The following is a 13,217-nucleotide window of genomic DNA, read 5'->3' on the forward strand; positions in this document are numbered from 1 at the left end:
ATGAACCGAGTGATCCTTAACTATTAAACAGACTCATGCAAGGTTGTTTCTTTTGGGCTAGGTGTGCGTGGAGAGATTCCGTAACTCACAGCTGTTCCTACTGCGTATGACAGATGAGCGCCTGTCTCGCTTCTGCTTCCTTTTCTTCACGTTCCTTAAGTTTACTCCCCTTGACTTCTGATCTGCTCTCGTTACTCACATCCATCTCCTAACTCTGGATTTTCTCTTCTGTCCCAACTGTCCCCAGTGGGCACTGGGAACTTAATCTCAAACTGTCTCACACACTCCAGGCAGTGTCCTCCTCCTCCATCCCCTCCCGTTACGTGGAGGCTATAGCTGTTTGATTCTTCCGCTGGTCTCTACTTTGCACCCATTACCCTTCTGCACTCAGAGAAATTGCAAAGCAGATTTTATTTTCCTTGTAGTCTCCCCATTTTACCTCAGGATTTTTAGGGGAATGCAAAAGTCTGTTTGTGATCTTCAATCTCGACTGGAGGGAGTCTCCAGGTTACCAGAAATGTATTCCTCTTCTCTGTTCTCATGTTGTCCTTTCCCAAGTCTGCGCCTTAACTCTTGCCTTTTTACAATTTCAGCTATTGTCCTTGGCCCACCTCTTCCCTTTGGTTATCTCAGCTATGTAGTCAGTCTAAAATAGGTACTTACATGTCCATAAAGTACCCCATAAAAAAGGAAAAAATCAAACATAAAGCAACATTTTGCTACCCAACCCCCTTTTTTCTCCGGGTCTATAGCTCGCTGTGCCTCTTCGCAGTCCACGGATTTTTCCGCTCTGACTCTAAACTTTGAATTGCCCTCCCTACAAGATTCTGACATTTTTAGAGCTAAACCTGGAGAACTCCTTTTCATCTTGATTCCATTATTCTCTGCATTTGAAGAGCATTGGCCACTCTTTGTTCTTTAACCAGACACCCTACCTATCCACCCCTAAGCTGATTTAAGAAGAAACCCCCCTCATGCACCCCTATAGAGCTCCAGGCTCTGTTTGGTCTGTCAGTTCTTGATCCTTTGAAGTTCTTGAGCTTTTGCACGCCCCTGAAAAGACTGTCATCTGGGCTTTGTCTATTCTTATTCGGTATCCCAGAGTGCTCAAGAGTGGCCATACATTAAAGTCACCCACAAAGCCTGGAAAAATGTAGCCTCCTCTCCCCATGCTAGATCATCTGAGTCTGAATTACTGGGGAGTGAGGTCATGCCCTAATGCTCCTCAGAAAGTGTGCCAGTAGATGTGATGTACAGCCCTGAGAATCCATTTCTCATTGTTTGCAATGCTGTGGACAAAAATCTGAGTTTAGCATATGCTAGGCAAGCATTTTAGCCCTAAACTGGTCCTTAATCATGTCTATGCCTTTGCAGGCAATGCAATGGCCACCGTTTTATCTCCATTATCCAAGCTCCAGGATTGCATTACAGACACACACACACACACACACACACACACACACACACACACACACACAGAGAGAGAGAGAGAGAGAGAGAGGAGAGAGAGAGAGAGAGAGAGGGAGAGGGAGAGAGTGAGAGAGCGAGAGAGAGAGAGGGAGGGAGAGAGCGAGAGAGAGAGAGAGAGAGAGGGAGAGAGAGAGAGAGAGAGAGAGAGAGAGAGAGAGAGAGAGAGAGAGAGATTGATTCAGTCAGCAGTCTAGGGTTGCTTCCAAGTCTCCAGCACCTTCCTCTTGCAATGCTCCCCTCCTTTTCTCTTAGTGAATGACGTCACACTTCTTCAAATTTCTGTAAGCAAGGAATATGATTCTTTTGAATTTATCTCTCACTTTTATCTCCCATTGAAACCAATGTTCATGTCATATCAATTTCACTTCGTAGAGTCCTCCAACCACCTCCCATCATTGCCCATATGAGCAGGTACTGCTTTAAGCTAAGCCACCAACTTCCTGCTACAGGATAGTACATCTGTCCCCTAACTGTGCCAGCCCTCCTGGTTTTGCTTCCCTCCTCTCTATCCACTTCACACACATCACAGCTCTGTTCCGTGACATACATGACTCCCCAGGATCAACTCTCTGCTTGTTCCATTCCTCCCTGGCCTCAGACCCTGCCTGAATTCTGCACAGAGTTTGGATAATGATGCTGTGACTTTTCCCTGTCCCTTCTTCTATGTACCTTTCTTTATCTGCTCAGGGTTCTGCTTTTTCATCCCAGCTCAAATACTATTTTCTAGAAGTATCTTTATCTAAATGTACAGAATGGACTCAAAAGAGCCTCCTATATGCTCCCTCTCCCAAGTCCATTTATTTATTAATTTGTTTATCCTTATATGAAGTAATTGGTTTTATTATGATCTTTCATACACATGTGTAATTATACTTGCTTCAGATATCTTTCCCACTCTCCACACCCATGATCACCACACCTGCTAGCTGCTTCCATTTTAATACCCATAGTTATAGCACACACATACACACAGATACACAGACACACACACACACACACACACACACACTTTCCTCCAATGAATTTAATTCTTGAATTGTACAAAATGGAAATCAAAGCAAAATTTAAATCTCCATGATAGCAACTTTATATCAAAAATACATAAAAATTAGTGGCAGAATGCATAGTAACAATTCCCTTTGAAATTATCAGTGTACTGATTGGACATTAACCATAGCAGCTACATTTATCTTCATGCAAAAGCCTTGGAAAGACAAAGGACAGTGGTTTATTGCACTACATTGCTGGGAGCCGGATACTGCAAAGAGACAGATATATGGGGACTTGGAAATAGGTAGCTCTGATGCTCACATTCAATATGAGTTGCCAATTTGGAAAATTGGGACATTAGATTTATCACATAGTTACAATTTCTAATGGGCTGAGGAGTCATAGATCTGACCACACCAAAGGTTGGCTCAGTTTCAAAATAGAAAATTCTGAAGTCCATAAAACTTCAAAACTAGAAAAAAAATTTGGCTAGATGGTTGGTGTATGGAGTGAACTAAAAATTAAATCAGTAATAAAGCCTGCCTTCCTAAAAATCACAAGAGAAGGGGGAAATGTCATAATTATAATAAAAATATCTAATTTTTAAAAATCATGTCTGTAAGCATGTTGAATGCATGTAAGAAACCAAAGCTCTTGCCATTTGGGGTCGTGCCTGGACAGACAGATGGTGGGCACTTCTGGAAACTCTCTGTAGTTTTGGCTCCTTCAGAGATATTTTGAGACCTTCTCTGACAACTTACTAAGTGTATTGGTCAGGGCTCTCTAGAGTCACAGAACTATACAGTCTCTACATAGTAAGGGGATTTGTTACGATGACTTATAGTCCAACTCCCCGACAATTGTCCGCTGTGAATGGGAAGTCCAATGATCTAGTAGTTACTCAGTCCCACAAAGCCAGTAGATTCCAACAGATGAGCTGGCAAGTAGACGAAAACAGGCGAAGAAGATTGAATCTTCCTTCTTCCAATGTCCTCATGTAGGTCTCCAGCAGACAGTGTGGTTCAGATTAAACGTGAGTACCACCACACCTGGATCTGGGACTTGTTTTTGTCCCAGGCTGACCTTGAACTCAGAGATCTCTTTGCCTTAGTTGCCTGGAATTCCTAACCACAGTGCCTCAAGTTCTCCATGCTGAGTTCCAGGTCAGAAATTTATGCCTCCTAGCCTCAAGATCTGGATCACATCTGAGCCCTCCCATTCTGACTTGTAGTTCATTTCAGATATAGTCAAGTTGACAACCAGGTATAGCCATTACACTAAGTATGTTAAAAACGTAAAAACTACCTTGTTTTTTTTACTCTAACATGTCCTCTTGTTTTACATTCATTTCTCCTTAACCAGCTAGTCAAGAGCATAGGAAAAGTGGTACAGAGAAGTGTATGCTTATTAAATCACATTTAAAAGAAGTCCATAGTACAATCCGGAGTTCAGATTGCCCTATGTCACTGAGACTGAACTTTAACTCCATGGTTGGAAGTTCTTCTCCCAGGGCAGTCTCCCAGAACAACAGAAAGGTTGGTGGCATCCAAGCAAGCATGGGCTTACTTTGTCACTTTACATTGCATATGCAGACTAAGTCTATTTCCACCGAATTTCTTGAATTACTAAAGGGTCAGTGGAATATCTCTAAGGAAACACATTTCCTTGAGTGGTTTGCAGCCATGTGTATATCTTTGTAAATCTAATCTAGGTGCCCAAGAGATGCATTTGCACAAAGCTCATGAAAATGTCATGGGAAGGTACTGAATGTCCAAGAGACCTGAAAGTTGATGGGTCTGTTTCAGGCTTTTTATGTCTGGCCAAAGAGTCATAATGTACCAGGACTGCTTAGAACTCAAACACGCTAGAAGTTAAATTCATTTTTTTTTTGTGGTCTAGTCTGGGAAACCTCAGAGTTGATTAAAAATGCATCTATTCAAAATGTTGTGGTAACTAATATACTAATGTTAATGATATCCAGATACCAAAGAAAAAAACCAACCACATTTAGAATAGTATCATCTGAGTATCACATAAGTCCTCTCCAAATCACTAAAAAAACCAACTGACACCTTTAAAATATTCACCCACTAAGAGGAAATCAGCCAGACTCAAATGAGATTCTGCATGTTTAAGTTAATTTGAAGTTCCACACTATCATCTGTTTAGTTAAGCAAGAATTGTAACTTCGTTTTTAGAAGGTGAAAACAGTGGCTGGAGAGATGGTTCAGTGCTTAAAAACACATATTTCCCTTCTAGAGAACCAGAGTTCAGACCCCAGCACCCAAGCCAGGCAGGTCTCAGCCATGTATGTGTAACCCCATCTTTAGGAGGTCTAATGCCTTTGTGGGACCTGTACTTGTAAGCACACGCCCACATACATAATCATATATACAAGTAAATATTTTTTAAAGGAAAAAAATGAAATTACATGTGCCATTGCAGCTCATTGTTATTGTTATCGTATCATGCCGTGTAAGGTATGACTGAGCGATAACAGAAACAATGCTAAGCCCACCCCGCGATACTGTAATCCATTTTAAGTTCCTTCTCCATGCTCAGAAGAAACCTTTTAGTTTGGGTGTATTTAAAAGCAAAGCAAAGCAAAACCAAAATCCTAAAACTTGTCATAACACAAGGAACACCTACTATATGATTGGCATGGAATTCAGGTTCGGTTTGTCTCTAAAAACAAGATGCTTACCCTAGCATAATTCACTGCCTTTCTAATACTGCATATTTGAATTGTAAAATGGCCTGTTCCTATGTGGCTAACCTAAGTGGTCGCTCTTTGAATTCAATGTGTGCTCAGTCAATGTGCCTCAAGTCAGCACCCTCTAGGCAGATAGAAATGGGCCTGAAATTTCTTGAATTATAGAAGTGCCTGGGAAGAAGTTTAACCTGTACAGAGATGCTACAAACACAAACGGAAACTGTTTGTTTTTCCTTTTAATAAGGATTTCTAATTCAAATGATTCAATCTTCAATTAAACCAAAGACAGAGGTACTTGTGATTGTGTAGCATTAAGGACATAATTTAATGGTTGTCTGAATAATCTAATTTTAGTTTACAGATGTAAAATTAGTTAATCTTACGGATTTCTTCATTTCTCGTTTTTTGTTTCTGTCAGATCAGTTAAACTCTAAAGCAGAGAGACTTGTTTTAATTTAGAGGCGTTTACTGACAGTGAGTCTTGCAACCAACTGAAAATCTGCTGAGTTGGTGTCTTCATGCTGATGCTCAATCAATGCAGGGGTGAGGGGAGGGGTGGTGATGCTCTTCGCTAGAACTTTAGGGTGTCTCATTGTTCTGGAGGCCCGCCATTTTCTTTTGCCACTCTTCATTTACTCCTGCATACATAGGCTCATACATTTGAATGTTCGGTACCCAGTTGATGGAAATACTTGCAAAGGATTAGGAGGTATTGCCTTGTTGGAGGAGTTGTGTTGTTGGGGCTTTGCTTTGAAGTTTAAAAAACCTAGTTAACACGCTGTTTTATGGCTGTCCTCTCAACATGTAAACATTCAGCTACTACCCAAGTTCCTTGCCTATCTAACTGCTGCCATGCTTCCTGTCATGATGGTCATGGACTCACCTTCTGACACTGTAAGTTGCCAATAAACTCTTCCTATAAGTTGCATTGGTCATGGTATCTCTTCAAAACAATAGGAAAGTAACTAAGATACTCCCCCAATTGTGACGTTGACCTATGTGAATATGGTCGACTATGGGTCACAAGGATGACTATAACGTCTAAAACCATGTGTGTCTCTAGCTAGAGTCACTCTTTCCCACCAAACGACCTTCAGTGGAAGACCAAGGAAGCCTAACTTTGACATTTTCCGTTTCATGAGCCACATATTCAGTCCCAGCAGACAGCTCCTCTAGCTTTCTTTGAAAACCTGGAGTCTGACAATTTCTTGCCACCTCTGTTGCTCTTTCTCAGCTGTATGACTGCTTCAGGTCCCAACTGGTCTCCTAGACACGGTCTATTCTCCAGTATCAGCAGGGTAGGGCTGCTAAGTGCTGGCTACAGCTTTGCTCCAAACTTCAAACATTTCAGTCTTCCTAAAAATGGAGATAAAGTGCCTTTGAGCAGCCTATTGCCTATGGCTGCTGTTGCAGCTTTGACTTCGCTCCTGCTGTACTATGCTGGTCTAGCCACGGTCTTTTGCTCTATGCTTGGGCCTCCAGGCACAGTGCTACACCAGGGGCTTCATCCTTCCTGTCACTTCAGCCAAACTCTGCATTCCCTGGGATTTCCTGCTCATTGCTCAGCTCTCTTAGTTCATCTCCCCAGCCAATCTAGTAGGTCCTGGTCTATAGAACTAGGTAGCCAATGTTTGTTGAAGGAATGCACGATTACTCTCCACGTTCCTCTTCAGTAGAAGCAAAAATAATAAAATTGAGAGTTTCAAATTATCAGGTTTGTCCATATTTATATGTAAATATAATATTCCATTGTGATCGTTGGGATGTATGTAAGAACATTGTGGGCACATATTATTCTAAAACATTGCTCAAATCATTTTGTTTTAATCTAAAAAAATCTACTGTCAAAGAGTCAGAAGGCATATTGTATTAATTATTTCTGGGTCACTAATGAACTTTACTGTGCTACTGCCCTCAGTGCACTAAATATAGCTGATATCAAACCAAAGGTCCTTTATGATCCTTGAGTTCCTGCAGAAATATTCAGGCTTATGGGAAGAAGTTTTAATGAGACATTGTACTGTTAGGGAGAGAAGAAGTCATAGTTTCTGACCCCAGGGGCATTGATAATATAATAGGACAAAAGCTCCAGGGAAATTAGTTTTTAGGAAGTAGAATCCAGTGGCTCATTGCACATTCTAAATAGCATCAGAGTGAGAATGTCAGCCTGGCTGATTGGGTTTAGTGATGCGGATAGATTTGGTTGTTGTATTACCCAAATTCAATCGAAAACCCCCAGATATGATTGAGGGTTACAGAGGTATAAAGTCTATTGGGCCAAAATACATTCTAGAACTTCTTTTAAGTTAGAATGACAGGTAGGTCAAAGGGAGTCAAAAATGATAATTTCACAACTGCAATTTTAATTCCTGGAACTTGATGAGCTTTAGTTTTTGCCGCCTGTCCTGATTTATTACAACCACAGACATGTATGAAATAGTTGGTTCATAGCATTCATTGCGTATGCCCAGGAAGACATATGTTATAAGCTGAGAGCAAACCAGTCAGTATGAAGCTTAAGTTGGAGAGGGATATGTGTAGCCAGCAGCATGAATTCACAGTGCTCTGACTGCTAGAAGGGAAACAAAAGAGAGATGACAAGAAAGAAGAGCATGAGTTCTGGATGTGAAACCAGTGCTGTCTGAGTACCCCCATCTCCCCCAGTGTCCCTCAACCTGTGATAGAGACCCCTAAAGACTAGTGGGAAGCACATACATTTACATCATGATTCACTACAGTAGCAAAATTACAGTTGTGAAGTAGCAACTAAAATGTTTTTATGGTTGGGGTCACCACAATATGAGAAACTATATTCAAGGATCACAGCATTAGGAGGTGTGAGAACCAGTGCCTCAGACGCTATGTTGAAGACGAACCTCAGTGTGGTTTTACTAAGTGGCTAACTCTTTGGGAAGTGATTAAGTGATAAAGAAGGAAGCCCATTAATGGTATTATTGTCTTTTTGAAAAGAAGTAAGTGAAGCCCTATGGTGGTTTGAATGAGAGGTATTCCCACAGGCTCAAATGTTTGATTGCTTGATGCCTAGTTGGTTAAAATGTTTGGGACTACTTAGGAAGTATGGCCTTGTTGAAGGAGGTGTTACTTGGGGTGGATTTGAGGTTTCCAAAGGCTCACCCTACTCCCAGTGTGTTCTTTCTACTTGTTGCTTATGGTTTGAGATGTGAGCTCTCAGCTGATCTTCCAGCCAACAAGCCTGCTGCTTTCATACCCTGCTGTGATGGACAGTTTCCCTACTGTAACTGTAGCCCAAAATAAACCCTTCATTTTATAAATTGCCTTGATCACAGAGTTTTATCAGAGCAAATAAAAAGGGGGGATAAAAACAGGCTATCTCAGCACATCTGTGAAGGGATGACGATTCATAAATCTAGAGGGGAGGATCCCTTTCCAGGTAGACTCTAACAAACCTGACAGTACTTTGATCCCCAGCTTCCCAGACTCCTCCACTGTAAGAGATAAATATTATGTGGCAACCATCAAGCTAAAGAGTTTTGCTACAGCAACCCGAGGGGACTAAGCCAATTAGAATGACTGGAATAGCCATGTATCCATTAAATAATATTTCATGAAATATTGAATAAGGTACACAGGTGCATTGCCTATAAGAACAACCACACTTGGGGTCTAGGTCCTGATTCTTCCTGTTTTTAAAGTAAATTCTGTTGAGACATAGCCAAATCAGAACCACATGATAAATTTCTTGATATGGGATGGATGGCTATAAGAAGCAAAACAATAAAAATTAATAATAAGTGAAATAAGTAAAGAAATAAATGAAATCATAATAAAGTGATGGATTTTTACATGTATACTATCCAATCTGCTGGTTAAAAATTGGGTCAAATTAAAATTAATTATTGAATCTCAGCTAACTGCTGGCCGACTTCTGAAAAAAAAATAAATTCCACTGGCTTACACAATCTTTTTCGCCCAATTATGTCAGAGACTATTAGAAATGTCTTCAAGTCAGCCTATACTGGCCTCTGTACTGCCGCACCCCATGTTCAGCAGGCAGCATGAAGTTTGCACTCAGTACTAACAGCCCGTGTTCCACCTGAACCTTACCACTTGCCCTTACCTGCAGAGGAGCAAGGAACATCCCTTCTCCCAAGGGAAGACAGCATCTGAGCTGCTTCTTGCCCCCTCAACTTTTAAGAATCTAGTGAAAATAATTCGTCCTGTCCCTATCTAGACACTTTCTGATTGGAAGAATTTGTGTGCTAATCATAACCACCCCTTTCTTTTCACGAACCTTGGACTTGAGACAGAGTTGAGTCTTGACATTTTTCCATAGAGTGAAATTTTAGCTATTGGATTTTTCTTTCAATCTTAATGACAATGGGCTATCTCATGCTATAACAGCAACCCCCAAAGCATCAGTTGTTCAAAACAATAAATACTTGCTTTTTTTTTCTTTATCTTGACTATCTGTTAGGGATGAGTGGGAGGTGGAGGAAAGATAAGTTCCTTAGTTGCAGTCATAGTTGGTTAGAGACTACCATCTGTAAAAATCCTACTAAGTGACAGAGGAGACGGGCATCATGCCCTCATTCTCAAAGTTTTTTTCCCTGAAAGCGACATAAATATTCCTCTTCACTTTTCTCCTCTGTCTCTTCCTAACTCGCTCCTTTCTCCTTTGTTCTTCCTTCCTTTCTCCCCTTTTTCTTCCTCTCTCTTAAGTTGTAGTGATATTAAGAAGACATGTGATACTTACAGGCTTTTAAAAAAAGAGAGATAAGTATCATTTCCATTGCTGCTCACATTACCTCAGCTAAAGTCAGGTGACTGTGCCTGTCCACTGGGGTGCAATGACGTGCAGACTTGCCACTTACCTTAAAGGAGAATAGTCATTCTGAAAAGCCATGTTATGGACAATTACACTTCTTTCTTCAAATTTTGCTTAATTGGCCTTCTCCTCCCCAAGTCTCCCCCCTCTACCTGTGCCATACCTCTACCTGGGTAGCCCTCAGTCACGTAAATGGCTCAAGGTGTCCCTATAGTACTTGATGGCTCTTGGGCTTTGTTCATTTTGAGAATTGCTGTTGTCTCCGTGAGTTATTGACAGTCTCAGAGAGGGGAGCACTGGAAACCAAATGCACTTACAATCTTGGGTATCTGATCTTGAGCATTCTACATCACTTCTACCTGGTGATCAACCCTGCAACTGGTGTGATCCCTAACTAAAAGCTCCGTTACTCTCACATAAACTCATGGCTACAAATAGCAAAATGTAAAACCTCTGCTGGGGGGAGGGGTTTGTTCTTTAGACAAGAGTTGGTCTTCTGCTTTGCGATCAAATGGCTCTCATATAGCATTCCCTCTGTTCAGTACCTAAAGAAACACATACACTCTTCTTCAGCATATTTGCTTCCTTTGTAATGTGACAAATGCTATTTTTAAGTGCCTTGTGTTCAGGTGGTTGTTACACTTGAAATGGTGACAGCCAATATATATATATAGCAAAAGGGAACAAGGAAATACTTGATGGTTTTTCTGATCCTTTCCCTATAGGATCATGAGCTGGGTAAGCTAAGTGTGACTTTAAATAGGACACTAGCAGGAATCAGAAATAGTGGCACAGTGGCAGAAACCCCACAGTAAGATCCATCTTTGTCAGCACTCTGTGGTTCTACAAGCCAGGATTCTTTCTAGACTAATGAAGAAATCATTGAAAAATATTAGGCAAACACGCAGTTCTGGAAGGGAAAGGCAGTTCTTTGGAAGGAAGGGCCTATCCATGGCTACTGTAATAACAAGGAAAGGAATGTGTAGATAATTTCTGAATCCACATTTTGAAAGAACCAGGGTAGATCTGGCACCTCTCTCTTAAGAAAGAAACCCCAATTGGTGAAAAACAAGCCTGTTCTCTGCACTCTGACAACCATTGAAAGAGTTATTTACTGACTGCTTGAGTCAGCTGCTTCTTATGCCAGCAATGTGTCTGGAATTAATTCAACCAAACAGTGTGCAGGTTGTCTGTTAGGGTCTCACAAAAAAACTCTCCCCTGTTCCTTCCTTATTTTGCTAGCGTCCCAGCATTTTGGTTGTCTGTGTCCAACTGTCTTGAATCTCTCGCACTCTAAATTCCAACACCCTGAATTCCAGCACCAAGCTCATGATCACCGATCACCATATGCTGGGCTCCTCCTCCCACCACCTCCTCTCACTCCCCTCCATCAGCAGCTTATTTCATCCCAAGAAAAGCATCACCCTCCCTGACCAAGCTTGCTCTGTTTACGTTCCCTTGCTCTTTTCCTCTCTCCTGCTTGGCATGCTGGTTTAATCAATTTGACCAAATGACTTTCCTGGCAGCCGAAAAAAGAAAGCCCTGGGTCACTTAATAGCAATCCAATACTGTACTCTTTGTCGTTCCTCTAAAATGCACAGAACCGTTCGGTGATTGGATTGATTTTTAACGATCTAAGTGATCAGGTGTCTCCAGGCTGCACTGCAGCAGCTTGATAATAACTGGAGGGGGAGGGGCATGGACATCGGACCATGCTAGACGAAGAGTCCCAGAAACACCAGCCAAGTAGACAAGATAAAGTGTAAACCATTGCCAGGTTGTTTGTTAGTGCTTTTAAACAAAGACACCTCGCTGCTTTAATTTTCGGATGGAATGCGTGCGAAGGAACGAAAGATATTCTTGACGAAGGCTTAAAGAATAGCCAAAGGGTTCAGAAATCAAAACCCAAGGCTATATATACTGCTGACATGAGTAGTATGCTAGCCAAGTATGTCTCAGTGTCTTCAGATAGTACGTCGGTATTCCAAAAGTAGGGTAAGATATCGGTCTTCTAAAAAATAAAATAAATAAGAAGACATGAGATCTTCCCAAGGTGTGTGAGTGAGATCTTCATGTGGAAGAAGAGAAAGAAGCAGAGGTGAAAGAGAGATGAACAAAGAATAATGAACTACTACAAACTCATCTTTGGCTTTATTAACCAGCTCTGCTACTTCGGGAGACCTGCCTAATTATCTGGCGTCTGTTTCCCTTCGCCCCAAAACATATGAAGCAGTAGTGCTTTTTGGGGAAAAAGTAAGTGAGAAAGGCTAGTCAAGCGTTGATCACAGTACCTGGAAATGACCAGCTACACAGCTCGTAATTATTTCTCTATGTCATTGTCCCCTTCCCAGATCCCTCTTAGTCTTTGTTTTGAGGGAAATAACCCGTGTAAAACCTTAGTGCACAGCACCTTCCCCAGAAGAGCTCAAAGGAGCTTGATTTCACTTGTCTCCCCCTTTCTAACACAGGGTTGCCTGTTCCTAAATGCTAGTAGAGAGAAGTTAATTAGTTCTTTGTGCTAATTATTCATTGGGTGCCCTCAATTAATACAGTGTATTCTTTTGAGAAACTCAGCTCAACTGATGTTCATGGAGATGGGCAGATTGGGAGCTTACACTGGCTGATTTAAGACTCACACAGAGACAAGGACTTCTAAGCACATGGCTCTAAAAATACTACAGCACTCTTACTTCGTGTGGGTGTGGGTGAGGCAGAACGGGTGTGTAGCTACAATCTTACACAGTATTACTCTCCGTATTCAAAGAGGTGCTTTGTCCCCTCTTTGCTCTCTGACCTTAGTTACTTAACCAGAGCAGGCATGTCAGTAATAGATAAGTCTCACGGTGCCATTGCCTGTCCAATGTGACAGAAGAGGGCTTTTCCCACTACTGCTGAAAAATGTGACCAGAGGAAGTCTTAGATGGTCATGTGAAAGACACATCTTTGTTCTTAAGATGCTATCTTCTCTCTCACCATTGCATATCACAAGAAATCTAATTCTCACTGAAGAACGAGCCCTCAAGATCTGTACCTTGGAGTTGAAATCTTTGCTGGAAGATATTTCTGGAACAAATCCATTTTGGCTTTCCTGATGAGGATGAGGATGAGGAGGATGAGGAGGAGGAGGGTGTTTGTTGGTGGTCTTTCTTGTTTTATTGAGAGGAATTTGACAGTAAAGTAAATCATTGTATGAATTGGGGTTGGGAAGAGGGGGTGCAGCATAAAATAAGAGATGAA

General features: G+C 41.4%; 1 protein-coding gene across 9 annotated transcripts in view; it reads left to right on the top strand.

Moving 5' to 3' along the window:
• The window catches only part of Pde4d (phosphodiesterase 4D), a 1,514,231-nt gene that overhangs the window by 990,854 nt on the left and 510,160 nt on the right, over window positions 1–13,217 (top strand). The window lies entirely within an intron of this gene.

The sequence above is a fragment of the Rattus norvegicus genome, chromosome 2 (genome assembly GCF_036323735.1).
Source record: "Rattus norvegicus strain BN/NHsdMcwi chromosome 2, GRCr8, whole genome shotgun sequence".
Classification (NCBI taxonomy): domain Eukaryota; kingdom Metazoa; phylum Chordata; class Mammalia; order Rodentia; family Muridae; genus Rattus; species Rattus norvegicus.